Source organism: Acinonyx jubatus, chromosome B1 (genome assembly GCF_027475565.1).
Source record: "Acinonyx jubatus isolate Ajub_Pintada_27869175 chromosome B1, VMU_Ajub_asm_v1.0, whole genome shotgun sequence".
Lineage (NCBI taxonomy): Eukaryota > Metazoa > Chordata > Mammalia > Carnivora > Felidae > Acinonyx > Acinonyx jubatus.
In genome coordinates, this window is record NC_069382.1 from 82,008,211 (window position 1) to 82,026,265 (window position 18,055).

The following is an 18,055-nucleotide window of genomic DNA, read 5'->3' on the forward strand; positions in this document are numbered from 1 at the left end:
GGCCAGATTTCATTCTTTCTCATTGCCAAGTAGTATTCCATTGTATATATAAACCACATCTTCTTAATCCATTCGTCAGTTGATGGATATTTAGGCTCTTTCCATAATTTGGCTCTTGTTGAAAGTGCTGCTATCAACATTGGGGTGCAAGTGCCCCTGTGCATCAGCATTCCTATATCCCTTGGGTCAATTCCTAGCAGTGTTATTTCTGGGTCATAGGGTAGGTCTATTTTTAATTTTTTGAGGAAACTCCACACTGTTCCAGAACAGCTGCACCAGTTTACATTCCCACCAACAGTGCAAGAGGGTTCCTGTTTCTCCACATCCTCTCCAGCATCTATAGTGTCCTGATTGATTCATTTTAGCCACTCTGACCAGTGTGAGGTGGTATCTCAGTGTGGTTTTGATTTGTATTTCCCTGATGAGGAGTGACGTTGAGCATCTTTTCATGTGAATAGGCAAGTAATTCAAATGATTACTTTTGTGAAGTTGCTACTTGGATTTTCAAAATCTATCAGGACTTTTGAGTTAGTAATAAACAGGGCTAAGAAATATGCAACACATTTTTTCCTATGTACTCTTTTCTTTTTTGTGAGAAATTAAAGTGTGAGAAAATATGAAAACTAAGCAATTTTTATTATTAGGTTTTTTTATTACTTGCCTAAGTGTTAGTTAGTATATACTACTCAAGTCCTAAAGCATTTATTGAATACCTATGATGTATAAAGCTGTGTCATGTACTCTGGGGCACACTGGATAAGTGAAATGTGGCTGCTGGTCAGCAATGAAGAGAAATAAAAAGGGACACATTTCTTACTATGTCCTATATACATGCTTCCCTACAAGTATTCTAAACAACTCTTAGTTTTTCATACAACCACACCTTATCTGTGTCTTTGTGCTGGTTTTTCCCCAGACATTGTCTTGGCTAGCTTTTGTCCATTCATCAAAACTGACTTAGGTGGTCTTTCCTCTGGGATATCTTCCCTGACTATTCTTTTATCTAAGGCTAGATTAAGCATCACATTCCATACCTTTAATCACCAAGATATTTATGTTGCCATACTGCTTAGTATGCTCCATTGAAGTTTCTGCTTTTCTTTCTTCTATTTCCATGCCAGCATTTTCTCTCTATTCCAAGCAGTAGCATTTTGGTAAAAGGTTAACTAATTGCTACTAACAGGCCCCACCCACATATGTGTGTGTATGTGTATGTATGTCTGTATGTCTGTGTGTGTGTGTGTGTATATGTGTATATATATATATATATATATATATATACACACATATATATAGTATATATGATGTATGCACATATATGCACAAAATATAGACATTTATTAAATATCTTACAGATATAAAGATTTAAAAATAATAAAAATAATAAAAATTTAAAATTAATACACAATTTAAAAATAATAAAATATGCAATATTTTATTAAATTCTATATAGGAACTGATTCTCAAATAATGCTTTCATTAATTTTTACACAACTCTTGTACCCATACCAACCTATGGTTACCTATGATATGGCCATTTTTTAGGCTATTAAACACTTCTAAATTTAATTTGCATGATTAACATATTATCTGTTGCTTCCTTAAGTCTAGATAATCAACAAAACAACAAGTTCAGTCTTGATTTGTAGTAATCGCTGATATTCATAATGAAAACACTCTTCCATCTATCTATGTATCTATTGAGAAAGAGAGAGTGAGTGAGCATGGGAGGGGCAGAGGGAGAGGGAGAGAGAGAATCTTAAGCAGATTCCATACCCAGTGAAGAGCCTGACTCAGGCTTGATCTCTCCACCTTGAGATTATGACCTGAGCTGAAATCAAGAGTTGGACGCTAACTGACTGAGCCACACAGGCTTTAAATCTTTTTATCATTATTTTTTAAATTATTTAATGTTTTTCATTTATTTTTCAGAGAGAGATACAAAGTGTGAGTGGGGGAGGGTCAGAGAGAGTGGGAGACACAGAATCCGAAGTAGGCTCCAGGCTCTGAGCTGTCAGCACAGAGCCTGACGTGGGGCTCAAACTCACAAACAGTGAAATCAGACCTAAGCTGAAGTCGGATGCTTAACCAACTGAGCCACCCAGGTGCCCCTATATCTTTTTAAATAAAATATTTTATATCTTTATATATATATATATATATATAAAGATTTGAATAAAATACGAATAGCATGAATCTTACAACAGAAAATATAGCACATTGTGCTAATGCTCAGATGATTCTTTTCTGTTATGTTTGAATTGTTCCTTGTATTTAAAATTTGGGTTTGGATTTGATATTTCTATTGTAGCCGGTGTGGAGAGAGGGTGATGTGATATGTTGCAATGCAAACCCTTGAGTGTGATCTCAAACTACAGATGCTGATTTTGGTTTAAAAGGCTTAGGTTGGGGGCACCTGGGTGGCTCAGTCAGTTAAGCATCTGACTTTCACTCAGGTCAAGATCTTGTAGTCCTTGAGTTCAAGCCCCACATCAGGCTCTGTGCTGACAGCTCAGAGAATGGAGCATGCTTCAGATTCTGTGTCTCCCTCTCTCTGCCTCTCCCCTGCTCGCACTCTGTCTGTCTCAAAAATAAATAACCAATAAAAAAAAATAAAAAAAATAAAAGGCTTAGGTTGAACCACCAGAGTGAAAAAGGAAGGTGGGATGGTAGAGATTGGGTGAGTGGGTCCTAAAAGTGACTTTTTTGCCTTTCGTTCCTTTGGTGATATGATTTATGCATTCCTTTTAAGGCTTTGGTGTTTATGCTTTAACTTATCTATAATTATTATCCACTTGGCCAATAGACTTTTCTCTATTTTATCTTTTGATATATTATTCTTACTTAGTTTCCCTTATGTAAATAAGGAAGTTAGAGGCGTATCAGGGAAAATAATTGGTCATAACATAGAAAGCCATGCTGAAGATGTTACTTGATGGCTTGCATAATGTCAAGGTAAAAGGTGACTTTTTATAAAAGTCTATTTATTTCCAATGTAAGCATAGTTCATCTTTGGGCTTAGAGGATGACATTTCCAAAGAATAAACATATTTATTTCTGCCCTTTACTATTCTGGATCATTCTTCTACTAGAATGTAGTTCTAATAGGTCAGGGATTTTTACCTGCTTTGTATAGTGCTGTATCTCCGGCACCAAATAAATTCTTGGTGCATATTAGAAGCTCAATAAATATTTGTTAAATAAACAAATCAGCCCGATGGATATTGAGTGTAAATGTAACTATGTTACATGTGGACCATTGGGAAACCACAAATGATATCCAGGCTAGTTAAAAAGCATCAGAGTGCCCACCCTACAACTTTGTGGATTTATAACAGCTATTAAAGGACACATGCGGGGATTCAATCTCTTAAATGTAACCTGGTCACCTGAAATATGTAATTTTGCATCCAGCACACTGAATTATTTGAGCAATTAGACAGGTGATATACACAGTAGTAACCACAGGGTCAAGGGTGTAATGGTAGAGCACACTTATCATAAGCTTCATTTTTATGACAAGCATTGAGCACGTCATGTTTGTATTAGTTCTGTTTTCATGTCAGCTTTTCCAGGAAGATCTGTATTAAAGCAGACAGAAGTCTGAGGTAGTATTAGTTGCCAATAATAGAAATACTTATTGAGGGTTTTCAATATGCCATCTCTATCGTAAGCACTGTGTACTCCTTATTTCACTTAACACTGACAAAGTTTCTGTGCATGGGTTATTCTGACTGCTCTGCCTTCTTGATGAGAAAATAGGGACTCTGGTGTTTATGTTATTATTATATGTTTATGTCATTATCTGTTACTGTGGAACTTTTAAATTCATAATGTGGCAACAATAGAAACAAATGGGGGGGTGGCTTAGTCAGTTGAGCAGCAGACTCTTGATATAAGCTCAGGTCGTGTTATCACAGTTCTTGAAATCCATACCTGTGTTGGACTCCATCCTGAACATGGAACCTGCTTGGGGATTCTGTGTCTCCCTCTCTCTCTCTCTCTGCCTCTCCCCTGATTGCAGTCTTTATCTTTCTCAAAATAAATAAATAAATAAACTTAAAAAAAAGAAAGAAATATCAGAAGGACAGAGAGGTATGGTGGAGAAAGTAGATGGTTGGTAGAAAACATTGATTTGGTTAATTAACCTTGGTCACCTCACAACCCACACTGGGCCCCAGTAGTCTCATCTGTTAAATTAGAGTAGGTCTTCAAAATCCTCTGCAGTTTTTTTTTAAGTTTCTGTAGTTCTCATTTTGATTTTCTCCTTGAGTGAATCCACCTATTGTTTCTGTTTAATGTGAACTCTTCTTGTTCTCCCTTTTTTCCTTGCCTGTCTTTCTTTTTTCTTTGCCTTTCTTTCTTTGCCTTTCTTTCTTTCTTTCTTTCTTTCTTTCTTTCTTTCTTTCTTTCTTTCTTTCTTTCTTCCTCATCATGATCCTACTGAACTATGGGTCAAATGGGATTTGGAGCAAACTGAGAGTGAAAATAATGTGGCTAACATTTCCTAAGGAAAACCATATTCCACAGTAAACTTCTCTTCCTGTGACCCTTACCAGAGTTGAAAGTTATTTCAGCCAAATTAAGGATTAACAAGGCTTTTGTTGGATAGCTTGAGGGTCTCAGTGTTAGCTGTCATTAAGGGAGGCTGTTCTGGTTGCTACTAAATCTCAATTTTCATTCATTCATTCATTCATTCATTCATTCATTCATTCATTCATACAGCCAGCCAGCCAGCCAGCCAGCCAGCCAGTCACGTAACATTTAACGAAGTTTGCCTATTTGGAGCTAGTGCCATAGTGGGTCACAATGAGTGTCACTTTCTTTATGTCCAGGAAGCTATACAACTGGAGGTAAGGGATTACTGTGTAAACAAACAAACAAACAAACAAACAGCATGTTGTAGTAAGTGCTAAATGGAAAGCATGCACTAGTTATTGTGAGACTATGAGAAAGCTTGCTAAATTCTAAAAGAGTCAGGGAAGTCTTTATTGAGGAGAAGATATTTGAGTTGAATCCTGACAATTTTGAAAAGTACTCTCTTGATAAGTTGGTGATTTTCTGTCTCCAGTGACAGCGCAACAGAAGATGACAGGAGAACATAGTATCTCAGGGGATACCCTTGTTATCTAATCTAAGCTTCAAGTAACTTTATCCAGCCGGAGTAAGGCAGAGAGACAGCATTTAATGTCAAGGGGGACTGCTCATAATGTTCATATAAGAGATGAAAAATAACCACACAGGATTCTCATAGAAGAGACTCCATGCTAAGCTAGTGTCATGTGGGAAAACTTGGAGAAAGGGCAGAATATGAACTGGATCTTAAGCAGATGAAAGACTAGCAGAGTCCAGGTCAGGAAACAGAGAATAAAAAGCCTGAAGAATATTCCAGTTTGAGAAATACAGAACTCTCCAGGTAAAATTGGGAGACAGTGAGAAGTCCAGAAAGGATAGCTGTGAACAGCTAGATTTAATGTTGGAAGTGGATGAGTTCAGATTTTGTAATCTCTTAAATGTCATACTAAAGCATTTGGTACTGATGAAGTCTAAGAGTTAAACGGTTTAAGTTAGTTTAGCTATGGTACTTTTTAGTTGCATAATCACAGTCGTGCCTCCTAATTTCTCTGAATTTTACTCTAGTTACCTTTAAGATGGGAATAACATCACTTTCACTGTTTACAATAATCAATTGAATTCATACATACAAAGGTATTTTGTAAATTGTAGAATTCTATGCAAATAAAAAAGTGCATGCATAGCCAACAAATTCAAAGTAGAAAGACACAAATTGGAGAATGCAAATTGTCAGTATAATTCAAGATGGCTTTGATGACAGGGAGATTAAAGTCAAGAAAACAGGTGGCAATGGCAGTGGCCCAATATGAGGGCTTATATTTAGAAATCATTTGTGGCCGTTCTCAAGCTAAATTTGGTCAACATGTGATCTAGCAAAAAGAAGCCATGATGGTGTACTAAGTTCCCTACCACACACTCATTCTTTTCACCAAACTAGTGTGATCCAAGCCAAAGGTAATAGTTAGAGGTTTCCAAAAAATGGATTTTTTCCCTAATTTTTTCCTTCCAGTGGAAGGTGACATACATTCTTTTTAGCACAATAAGGTTGAGAAACAAGCTGGGGAGATAACCCTTCTCTAGCCAAGTATAAGACCGATTTTTAGAGTTTTTATCTTCAGGCCAAAATACCATGATGGACTACTTCAGGAACAAAATTCTCCATTTTCTGCTGTGTTGAAGAACAAAGAATTGCTGTCTACCCTTGCCAGGGGCAAGCCATAAATGGATGTAGGGCCTTGGGCATGAAAGAGAGGGAAAGGTTTGTTAAAAGAAGGAAGGAGCTGAGTGGCCCAAGATTCAAGCAAGAAAGTATAAGAGGAATGTTTTCTGTCAACAAAAATAATGGACATGGGATATGTCCTGAGAGCCTAGGCCACACTGAAAGCTGCTCAGAAGGATACGCCAAATAGACTGAGGAAGCCATTTCTGAATCCCCATTCTCCTGAGAGCTCTCTGTGAGTTGACATATACCACTTTTCCCTGATACAACAATTAACTATTTGTCAGGTTTTTACATATGTGCTTGGCTGGTCATTCCCAGGGCGCCCTCTCCCCACTTTTAGTCACTAGCATACAAATATGTAGTTTTCCACTGTAGAAAGCAAGAGGATACAGAGAACAGTAAAAGGGGCAAATAAACCAGCTGAAAGAAGACTGGTTTTGTTTTTGGCTTTACCCACCCTCCTTTCTGTGATATGAAGTTTGGTACTGGGGTTAGTAATTATATTTCCCCTGCCCCTGTAGGAAGTAGGAGTCTTGGGTAAGGATTACAATAGGTGGAGACCATTGTTGGGGGAGGGAAGCCACATCTTGTATAACCCACCCAAAACAATATATCTTCACTTCCACTGTAATTCTCTAAAATATGGATAAGTATATATAAATATATTACATACATATGAATATATAGGCATATATATATTACATATAATATACTGTGCAAACAATTTGTATTATTAATATATTATATATTTATTACATAATTAATATTAATAAATAATATATGATGTATAATATATAACAATATATATCACATGTAATACATAATCTAATATATAATTTATAATTATACAATATAATTATATACTATTATGTAAATACATATTTATTTTTTTACATTTATTGAATGCCTGTTTATGCTTCTCAGCCATTTATTGAGTGTTCATTCACTAATTGCCAACCACAAGAGTCACTAACATGGAAGGTAAGTATTATTCTCTCACATTTTACAGTAGAGAAAAGAGAAGTACAGATATAGGGAGTATAAGAATCTAGTCTAAAGCCAGAGAGTTAATAAGAGGGGGAATTGGAATATTTTCACCCATATAAAAAATTCCATACTTTAAAAAATCCTGGGGGCACCTGGGTGACTCAGTCAGTTGAGTGTCTGACTTTGGCTCAGGTCATGATCTTGCAGTTTGTGAGTTCGAGCCCCGCATCAGGCTTGCTGCTGTTAGCACAGAGCCCACTTCGGATCCTCTGTCCCCAACTCTCTCTGCCCCTTCCCCTGCTTGCACTCTCTTTCTCAAAAATAAATAAAACCCTAAAAAATTTTAAAAATCCAGAATCAGTAAATCCTGGCGTATTTCTCTGTATCCATTCTAATCTTACAAGCAAAAGAGCAGAGAGAGTCCTTTTCTGTAAATAATGATCACGTGCAGATTTCTCACCGACTTGTTCCTTTTCTGGAATATGGTGTCATGGCTGTGAGAAGCAATGTTGTATTTTGGTGTCTTTCCAACTTCCCACGAACGCCTCAGTATGCCTGAGAGATTGAGTGCCCCATTGCGTCACAGTGTCAGTGTTAATTTCTCACTTATTACTGGAGGAACCTTCAGGAGTGGAGACACTCCAGAGCTTGTTTGCAAGGGTATACCTTGTTTTCATGCCTTCCCTGGAGGCACGTATGTGCCAATGTCCCAGAACTTCCCAGAATACTTGAGGAGCATTGTTTCCTTACAACTCCAGCTGTTCAGCAGAATTTTATAGTTTTGTGAGCCAGTGATATAGAGCTTTTTAGATCTAATTGAATTCAACAACAGGACAGTATGACAGGCAATCTTCAAAGATAGGAAAAGCTTTGGAAAGAGAAGATAAAATTAAAGGGACCTACTACCAACAATTCAAGAAAACTAAATCTTTAGCATTAACTGACTCTGAAGCAATAATACATAACTGAAAAATGTAGAAAATGGCCAAATATTTCTAAATTTAGTTTAATAGTCCTGGTATAAACCAGAAAAGCAATCAACTCACTAATTCATTCATTTATTCAATTAGTCAATTTTTACTGAATGTTTTCTACATATCAGGCATAATTTATCAACTATTTATCAATATAGGCTTTAAAAATACCATTTGGCTAAAATATAGGTCTATGTTTTCTTTAACTGGTATTCTCTTTAGTTTCATAATTACCTGATTCTAATTTACTCTTTGCCATTCCCTTGCCAAAACTGTCAAAGTATCATTTTGTTTAATTCCATGGCTGTTAATAAAACTTCTTCACTTTCAGGCTGATGTTTTCAATCTCTAGAAAGGTGTGAAATGATGTCTTTTTTTTTTTTTATTGCAAGGACTTATGCTACTTATGCAAGAATTTATAAAGACTGGGCACATGGTAAGAACGAAGTGTTGTTATTTAAAAGCTTATAACAAAGATTCTTAGGTGTTTATGATTATATATAATCATTATTGGCCTACTTTAAATATAAATGTTAACCAGTACGTGTGAATAATGGTTAGCTATCTTATTTACGTAACTAAATCAAATATTGCTCAGGTTAACCAGGTTGGTGTGGTGACACATTGAGGCATGATATCCAGACAGAGTCAGAGGGAGGAAAAGAAGGAAAAAAAAACCAGGAAGATGAGACTTGGGTGGGTGTGAAGCTTTTCTGGATGCATAATCAGTTTCCAGCTGGGATACCAAGGCCTCTACCTCTTTTTCTCTCTACCTCTTACCCCACTTTGCACACTCCCATTCCTGGGAGACAAGGAAGGACTGAGTAAGGACTTCTAGAAATCTTTATGTAGGTGGGGTGGGACTAGTGAAGAGAAAAATGTTAATGGGAGCCAGGTAGAAAAATAGGAAGGTAATTGTAAGATACAACTTTAGAATAAGAGAGAGTATCTGGTGAGGGATTTGGGGTTGTTACAGGTTATAAGAGGGTATGTCTTCCTTCAGGGGTGGGTGTGTGATGACATGTAGGAAAGAGAAAAGAGGCCTGATATGAGGAAGAAGGAAGTACAATTCATTAGCAGGTTGCAAGTGCTTTGTGTATTCCATAAGTGGTAAAATCTGTGAACGAGAGTTCACCTGAGGTCTGTAAAAGCGTTTATATGCAGAAATGTTGAAATGCCTCATACTGTTGAAAATTGCTAGTACATTTTGTTTTCTTCTTCTTTTAAATAGAGTTTAAGATGGCCTTTAGGGGCATCTGGATGGCTCAGTGGGTTAAGTGACTCTTGATTTCAGCTCAGGTCATGTTCTCACAGTTCTTTGGAATCAAGTCCCCCACTCCACTGGGCTCTGCACTGGCAGTGTGGAGCCTACTTGGGATTCTCTCTCTCCCTCTCTCTCTCTGCACCTTCCCTGCTTACGCTCTCTTCCTCTCTCTCTCAAAAAAAAAAAAAAATAAATATAAATAAAATAAAATAAAATAAAATAAAATAAAATGGCTTTAACCATAGAGCATCTTCTGGGTTTTAGGTTTCCTACAAAGTCCAGACTCCATGCAGATCTTGCCTTCCTCGAGCTTGTAATCAATTGTACTGATTCTTCTCCCCTACTCAAATTAGCTTACAATTATGTCTACCAAAATTTCAGTTTGTATTTTATCCCTCTCCCCAAATTATAATTCTTTAAGCAATGTTAGCTCTATTACTTCCTAATTAAAAAATTACAGTGAAGTACTAATTAATTTTCATAATGCATTGAAAATTTTCAGTGGATAAAGGAACAAAAGTGTAAAGAGGGCTCTAAGTTAATTTCAAATGAGTAGTCAGGGATTTTTAAAAGAGAGAGAGAGGGGCGCCTGGGTGGCTCAGTCGGTTAAGCGTCCGACTTCAGCTCAGGTCACGATCTCACAGACTGTGAGTTCGAGCCCCGCGTCGGGCTCTGGGCTGATGGCTCAGAGCCTGGAGCCTGCTTCTGATTCTGTGTCTGCCTCTCTTTCTGCCCCTCCCCCATTCATGCTCTGTCTCTGTCCCCAAAATAAATAAACGTTAAAAAAAATTTTTAAAAATAAAAAATAAAAAAATAAATAAAAGAGAGAGAGAGAGAGAGAGAGAGAGAGAAAAGAAGTCTGGGATCCTTGGGAGGCAGTTGTTTAGCCAAAGAATGTATTATTAATGTCATTGAAAATCAGTTCATTATTTAATATGAAACAAAGTACATAAAAGCGATTTTGTGGATTTTTTTCTTGTTCTTTCACAGACACTGAAAGATGATTTGACTTCTTTAGTATATATTGTAGTTCTCCATAGGGAGGCACAAACTAATTTTTTCTTACTTTTATTTATTCCCTGTTTTTCCCTACATTTTTTTTTTAAATGGGAGGGTCTTACTGATTCTTATACCTACTCACCCAAAACAATAAATCATATTTTGGAGGGGAAGGAAAGAAAAATAATGTTGATTTTTCTTTCCTACCTATATATTTTCTATACATGGAAATTTTTTGTATGAGAGGTGGTATTTGTTAAATATATATATATATATATATATATATATATATATATGGATATATATATGGATCTAATCACCATATTCTTCATCAATGGTGAGATGAAAACACACTTCATCTTTTATGTTGAACTATATTTTATATAAAAAGCTTTTAAGAAAATAAAGCACATATACCTTGAACTACAGAATACCAGAATGTGAATGTGGATCTTAATGCTAACTTTGAATTTAATCTCAGAATGTAATCCTCATTTTTAAAGAGTTATCCGTATTTAGGAGAAATTTTTATGACTGTGTAGTAGAGAAAGAAGACAATTACCAGTACAGTGTAGCAGTAAGAGCAAAGAGCCTGTTCCAGACTGCCTGAGTTTTAATCCTGGCTCTTCTTAGTTTCTCCCATCTGCAAAATAGGCATGCTCCCTTTATAAGGTTATGCAAATTGAGTGATTTCATATTTATAAAGCACTTTGAACAGATTTAGCACACAGCACTATGTGGTTGTTAATAAAAAAAATATAAATAAATCACTCCTTGATGGGTTGCAAGTATATTAAACTGTACAGAGGAATATGCATAAAGGAATGATAACCCATGTTTATTTGCAGTGGTAGGTGTTTTCGCATGTTCATTTGCTGGTTATAATTGTGTACCTTTCCCTGATATTATGATCTTGGTGTACTTCTTAGTTGCTGATGTTGTTCCAGAAACTTATGTTTCTACTCCTTTCTTTTGAGTTTGCTACATATTGTAAAACCTGAATATGGCAGATGGTTTACAATGCCACATAAGAAGGACTTTTTTCCAATTATGTTTTTATCAGGCAAGCGGCCCTACTGTGATGGGAATAAATGGTTATGGCATTGCTATGAAATTGATATTGTCTGTTCCAGAAGGTTATAGAATTGAACAAACACTGGCCAGAATTATCCTTCACTTTTTCCAAATATAAAGTTAAAATAGAGATAAATAAAGGAAGACTATGTAGTTTTCATCGTCCTTTACCTCCAGTGGCCATCTAGAATTTATTAGACGGAGGAACAGAATGTATATGTGCGTGCAATCCTATGTAATGCAAAAATATTCTTTCTTATTCGTGTCCATATACAGGCTAAAATGTGGGTGATATGTTTAAATAATTCATTAATTTGCTATCTCATTTATCTAAAACATTTTGGGTAAATATCACAACAATTTAGTTTATTTTTAATTCATATTCTCTACAAAATAGTTGCATTTGAAAATGTCAAGACTACTGACCTTTAAGTATTAATAATCCTTATACAATTACCATAGTGACTTGTTCCGTATGTCTATAAAATGTTTCCTAAAAGTTGCTGGATTACCACCTACTGAGAAGTTCAGAAATATCTATTTGATATTTTTTTCCAGCTGAGAAGCATTTCTGCCTCAATCCCTCAATGGTGCTGAATTGAAGTATGGTCCTATCAAATAATATCTTCAGTAGCTGTTAAGTATATCTATGAATACCTAACAAGATTATTCATGTATTTCTTTTGCTCTTAATGTATCAGTGATGGCAAGAAACCATTATTTTTTGAGACTTATTACTTTTGAGTATTTGGGGGAAAATACATGAAGTGCCCAGTTTTCGTCAACTTCTTTGGGACATTTACAAATTTACATGATTTTAAGGAGAGAGAGAAAGGAAGTGATGACAATAGCTCTGAAGTCCAATGTGCATGTCCTTTCTTTCTTCATTTAGTTATTGCTTAGACGTTTCTAAATCCCATGTTTATGTGAGGGAAACTGGAAGAGTTTCCAGTAAGCAAGCTGACTCCTAGGTGAATCAAGCATTCAGGTAGTGCTGTGACAGACTTTGGACCTTGGTGAGTCACCAGAAGTAATGAACCTTCAGATCCTGCAATGTAAGGCTAGGCTGGGAACCAACTTGAAAATGAAAGAAACAACTTGAGAAAAACAACTTTCTTGGTAAGATCAGACTGCTCTTTCTCCCTATAATTTATGTGTCTATCCAACAGTAAATAGAAAAGGAAAAGAAAAAAGGGAAAAGAAAAATCAAAACCATATTAAAATCAGAGGCAATGAACGTAGGAGAGAAAGGTTGGCCTTGAGCGTACAGACTCCCATTTTAGCTCCGGAACTGTAATCCTTTAATTGAAGCTTTGCTCTGTTCCTAAGCATTCAACTGTTACTAACAAATTTCATGAAGTGTCTATTTTGAAAACATAGTTGTTTCAGGCAAGCAGCATCTTAAGTAAATTTGTGTTTTAATTGCAAGAAGGTAGAGTATGATTTGAGAGTACCTGAATTACAAATGTTCTTTTATTCCTTTCCAGGAACATAAATAAATAAACAGCAATAATGAAAAACCTTCCTTGGAGTATGTAATGAACTGTGGTTAGAGAAGAATTTAAAAATGATTACTTTGTGTATGGTAATTTAGGACAGGCACTGTGGTAATGTACAGGATATGCCTTTTTATGTGTACTTTACCCATTGCACATGAATTTATTCCACTGTTTTTACAGGTACTAGAAAGTAGAAAAAATATTTAATTAGAATAAACTTACTTATTTCAGCATATATTCATTAATCCATTCAACCTTTTAGTGTATTAGCTGTAATGAAGATAATTTTTCTCATTTATTTTACCCTTTCTACCAGAAATATGAGCACTGTGTTTTTAGCTTCATCATCTTCCTTTAAGGGAAGGCTGGTGGGGCAGATTTTGGGCTTACTAGCACCTCTTCTTACTACCAGGAGCAAACTTCTGGAAAAATGAGAAGTAGTTCATGATCAGCAACTTCTGCCTGGCTCTTATTTACCATCAAGGCTAAGCTGTGCCCTAGAACCCAGTGGATTGAGCGAGATGGGGTCTTCTGCCCACCCTCAGAGCCAGTCTCAGTCATGTTGTTGTACGTAGATTCAAATGTATTCAGAGGATGATATCTTTTACCATGTAGTTATTCAGGGTGCAACAGTTTTGTCAGTTCATACAGGGAATTGAAACCTAAAACTCCAGTTCCTGTCTGCTCATAACCTAGTGCAAATTAAATTACTTACATCAGTGTCTTTTCCATTTAACCTACATATAAATATTTGAATGTGCAGAATCAGATACCTGTAAAATTATGGCATTGGAGTGAGTGATCTCTGAGGTTGGTGAGGCTCTGACAGTCAATCAGGTGACTGTTGAAAGCCCTGGGAAGCTCTTACTTGAAACTAAGGAAAATGGGCCTTTTTGCTGTATAGAACCCAATGGAACTCAGAGATATAAGGGGAACTTCACTTATTCTTACATTTTCATATTCAGATTCAGATTACATTTTTTACATATTTTTTACATATTTTTACATGTAAAATTTTTTATATTTTTATATGTTATATATTATATAAATTTTATATTTTTTACATATTTTACATATTTTTACATATTTTACATATTCGATCACATATTCTTTACATTTTTTTATGAGTTGCTTATAATTAATTTTGCATCTACATCTGATTGTTTGTGCGCTTATAACTTGACAGTTGCAGAAGTTTGCAGTTTTTATTAATCCCTCAAGGACTCTCAGTATACACAGATCTTCATATAGGCCATAGAAATTTCTGAACTTAGAAGATTGGGGTTTAAATCAGGTTCTTAGTGGCATTGTATTAAGCTCACTGAAAAGCTACATGTTCTCTTTAAACTTTGTTTTTTAATGGAAAATACAATCATTCTCTTTCCCAGACTGGAGACTGACCTTTCCGGCTGTCTGCTCAGTGTAGTAAACAGGGACTTTCCTTTCACACCTTCTCCAGCTCTTTCACATTCAATGAGTAGAAAAATCATTCTGAGTCTTCTTCATATTACTTCTCAGCTTACTCTCCTCTTCTCCATTTCTGTGGCCGTTACTCTAGTTGAGATTATTATGACGGTGCACTTGAAATAATGTATCAGATTCCTAACAGGCATAAATGCCCTCTATAGCTTTTATTTTTACCCTTGATTTTGGATCTTATTATCTGCTGCCAGCTTACTCTTCTTGAGGCGCAGTTCTCATCCTGTAATTTTTATTCTTCAAAGTCTTTCAATGGATTTCTTCATGACTGAAGACCAGACTGAAAGTATATCTGACACATGAGTGTGCCCTGGTGTGTCTAATACTAGGTTGACTAGGTCCTGACAATCAATAAACATGTTCTCTGATGTTTCCTCATATTTAAATTAAATTCAGGTTTTGCATTGTTGGCAAGGATACCAGAAACTGAGATTACCTTCTCAGCATATCATATCAGAAGTCATTTGATGTTGGTTTATTCCATTACTAAAAATGGTAACTTGGTGAAGGTGATGTCTGTCGGGTTTCTCCACTACAAAGGTACTATATTTCTTTGTGCATAAGGATCTTATGAGGCTGTAATCCGAGAGTACTTAAGTATCTTGTTATTTATCATACTTTCACTGCTAATTTTAGCATCCACTGATAATTCCTGCCTGAAACAATTATTACTGTGGTGTTTGCCAAATGGTGATTTTCTATTTTAATCATTCCTTAATCTACAGATACAAGTTAGAAATTTATAGTAAGGAAAAGTTTATGCTTTTCTATCATTCATTTGTTCATTCATTATTTATATTTATATAAATAATGAATATTATTTTATTTCATTCATTATAATGAATATATAAGTGAATGCTTATTTTATTCCTTGTATTATAATCTGTCTCAATCATTATTGTTCAATTTTCCCAGATTTGGCCTTTGGGAGTTCCCTTCAGGTTGGCTCCTATTTTTTTTTTTTTATTGTTCCCGTCCATTTCCACTTTTAAGGTACCTTCCATATTTTCTGACACTACAAGATATTTCAGGCTCATCTTGTACTTTCCCTGCCCTAATCCTGCAACCAGCTATTTCTCCAAGGACTCACGGTATTCTGGTATTGGAGGATGGTATTTAGAAACCAAGATGTGGACAGTAGGTGGGTTCATTGGCATTGAGGTATCACAATACTAGTACTCTTGAAAATTCTCAAGGTCATGAAAAACAAAGATGGATGACTATTTCCATATTGAAGGAAGCTAAGGAAACATGAGAACTAAATGCAACGTGTGATTTTTGCATAGGATCCTGGACCAAAAAAATAACATTATGTGACAATTGAAGAAATTTGAGTAAGTTTTGTTAAGTTAAATAACATTGTATGTTGTATTATAATTTTATACATACTTATCTTCCTTACATGGGCAAATCAAAATAACATGATCATCCACAGATAATTGATTTTGAGTATCACCCCACATCTGTCAGAATGGCTAACATCAACAACACAAGAAATAAAAGGTGTTGGCGAGGATATGGAGAAAGAGGAACTCTCTTGCACTATTGATGGGAATGCAAACTGGTGAAGTCATGCTGGAAAACAGTATGGAGATTCCTCAGAAAGTTAGAAATAGAATTACCATATGATCCAGCAATTTTGCTACTGAATATTTACCCCAAAATACAAAAGTACTAATTCAAAGGGATACATGCACCCCTGTTTATAGCCGCATTATTTACAATAGCCAAGATATGGAAGCAACCTAAGTGTCTATATACAACAAGTGTATGTGTGTGTGTGTATAATGGGAATATATATATATACACATAATATACATGTATATATATATATATATATATTCCCATTATATATATATATATTCCCATTTTATATATATATATATATATATATATACACACAATGGAATAATATTCAGCCATAAAAATAATGAAATCTTGCCATTTGCAATGGCATGGATGGGACTAGAGAGCATAATTCTACGTAAAATAAGTCAGCCAGAGAAAGGCAAATATCACATGATTTCACTCATATGTGGAATTTAAGGAATAAAACACTTGAGAAAAGGGGAAAAAAAAGAGAGACAGACAGACAAAGAGAGGGACCAGAGAGAGAGAGAGAGAGAGAGAGAGAGAGAGAGGGAAACCAAGAAATAGACTCAACTATAGAGAACAAATTTTTGGTTACCAGAGGAGAGGTAAGTGGGGAATGGGTGAAATAGGTTAATGGGGAGTAAGGAGGGCTCTTGTCATGATGAGTGTCAGGTGATTGAACTGTTGAATCACTATATTGTACACATGAAACTAATATAACACTGTATGTTAACTAACTGGAATTAAAATAAAAACTAAAAAAAAAAATTCAGATCTCTGAGGAAACTGATCTGAGCTAGAACAAGATAATTTAGAAATAGGGCAGGGTGTCTGAGTGGCTCAGTCGGTTAAACATCCGACTTCAGCTCTGGTCATGATCTCACGGTCCGTGAGTTCGAGCCCTGTGTCAGGCTCTATGCTGATAGCTCAGAGCCTGGACCCTGCTTCAGATTCGGTGTCTCCCTCTCTGTGACCCTCCCCCGCTCATGCTCTGTCTCTCTGTCTCAAAAATAAATAAACATTAAAAAAAATTAAGAAATAACTTTGCCATTTAGGAATATTGGAATTAATTATTATATGTACCAAAAATTATCTAATTAATCTCATTTTTATGAACATTTACATTGTTTCTATTTTTCCATGAAAATATGTAAGGTTGTATTAAACATATTCAGTACAAACATTTTCAAACATTTGAAAATCTCCTTGGGACACATTTCTTGAAGTGAGGTTGGTTAAATAATTTATGGTATAGCCATAAGCAATATGAAGTTATTAAAAATTATGATATAGATTAACATTTGACAAAGTATAGCCTCTGGGCCAGATCATTCGTGTCCATCCAGTTACATGTTGTCTAAGTTTGCTTGCATGCTACAGTGGAGACATAAGAGTTGAGTAACACAACCGGGACCATATGGCTCACCAGGCCTAAAATATTTGTTATCTGGCCCTTTATAGAAAATATTTCTTAGCCCTGATATAGATTAACATGTAGGATAACAATATCATTGAGTGAAAAGACACATTTTTATTACATATCATATATATTACATATTATATATAATAATAATATGATTTAAATCAAATATCCTATCAATTTAAAATTATATATGGGCAAGAGACTCAGCAAGGTTGTTCACCAAAGTGCGTAAGTAATTTTTTTAATATTCTTCTTGATAATTTTCTGCATCCTTTACATTTTCTTGAAAGGTTGTGTAGACTGTTTTCACCTTTGAACTTTAATTCCTAAAACCACTCTATCCAATCTTCTGTGCCCAAACTAGTGAAACAAGACAGCAGTGGTCACAAGAGACTTTGATTGATATGTTTTAATTTTTAAGTAGGGTGACCATACATGGCAGATTGCCAGGGACATGGCTGTTTC

The 18,055-nt window shown here is 35.5% G+C and overlaps 1 protein-coding gene across 7 annotated transcripts in view; it reads left to right on the top strand.

Annotated features, from left to right (window-relative positions):
• Positions 1-18,055, top strand: part of INPP4B (inositol polyphosphate-4-phosphatase type II B) — a 761,046-nt gene that overhangs the window by 247,427 nt on the left and 495,564 nt on the right. The window contains exon 1 of one of the 7 annotated variants that reach the window (XM_053216922.1): positions 12,329-12,715. The exons of the other annotated variants lie outside the window; for them this stretch is intronic. The gene's annotated coding sequence lies outside the window, so the exon portion shown is untranslated. Of the gene's footprint in view, positions 1-12,328; positions 12,716-18,055 lie in introns of those variants that run through there. 7 annotated transcript variants of the gene reach the window in all.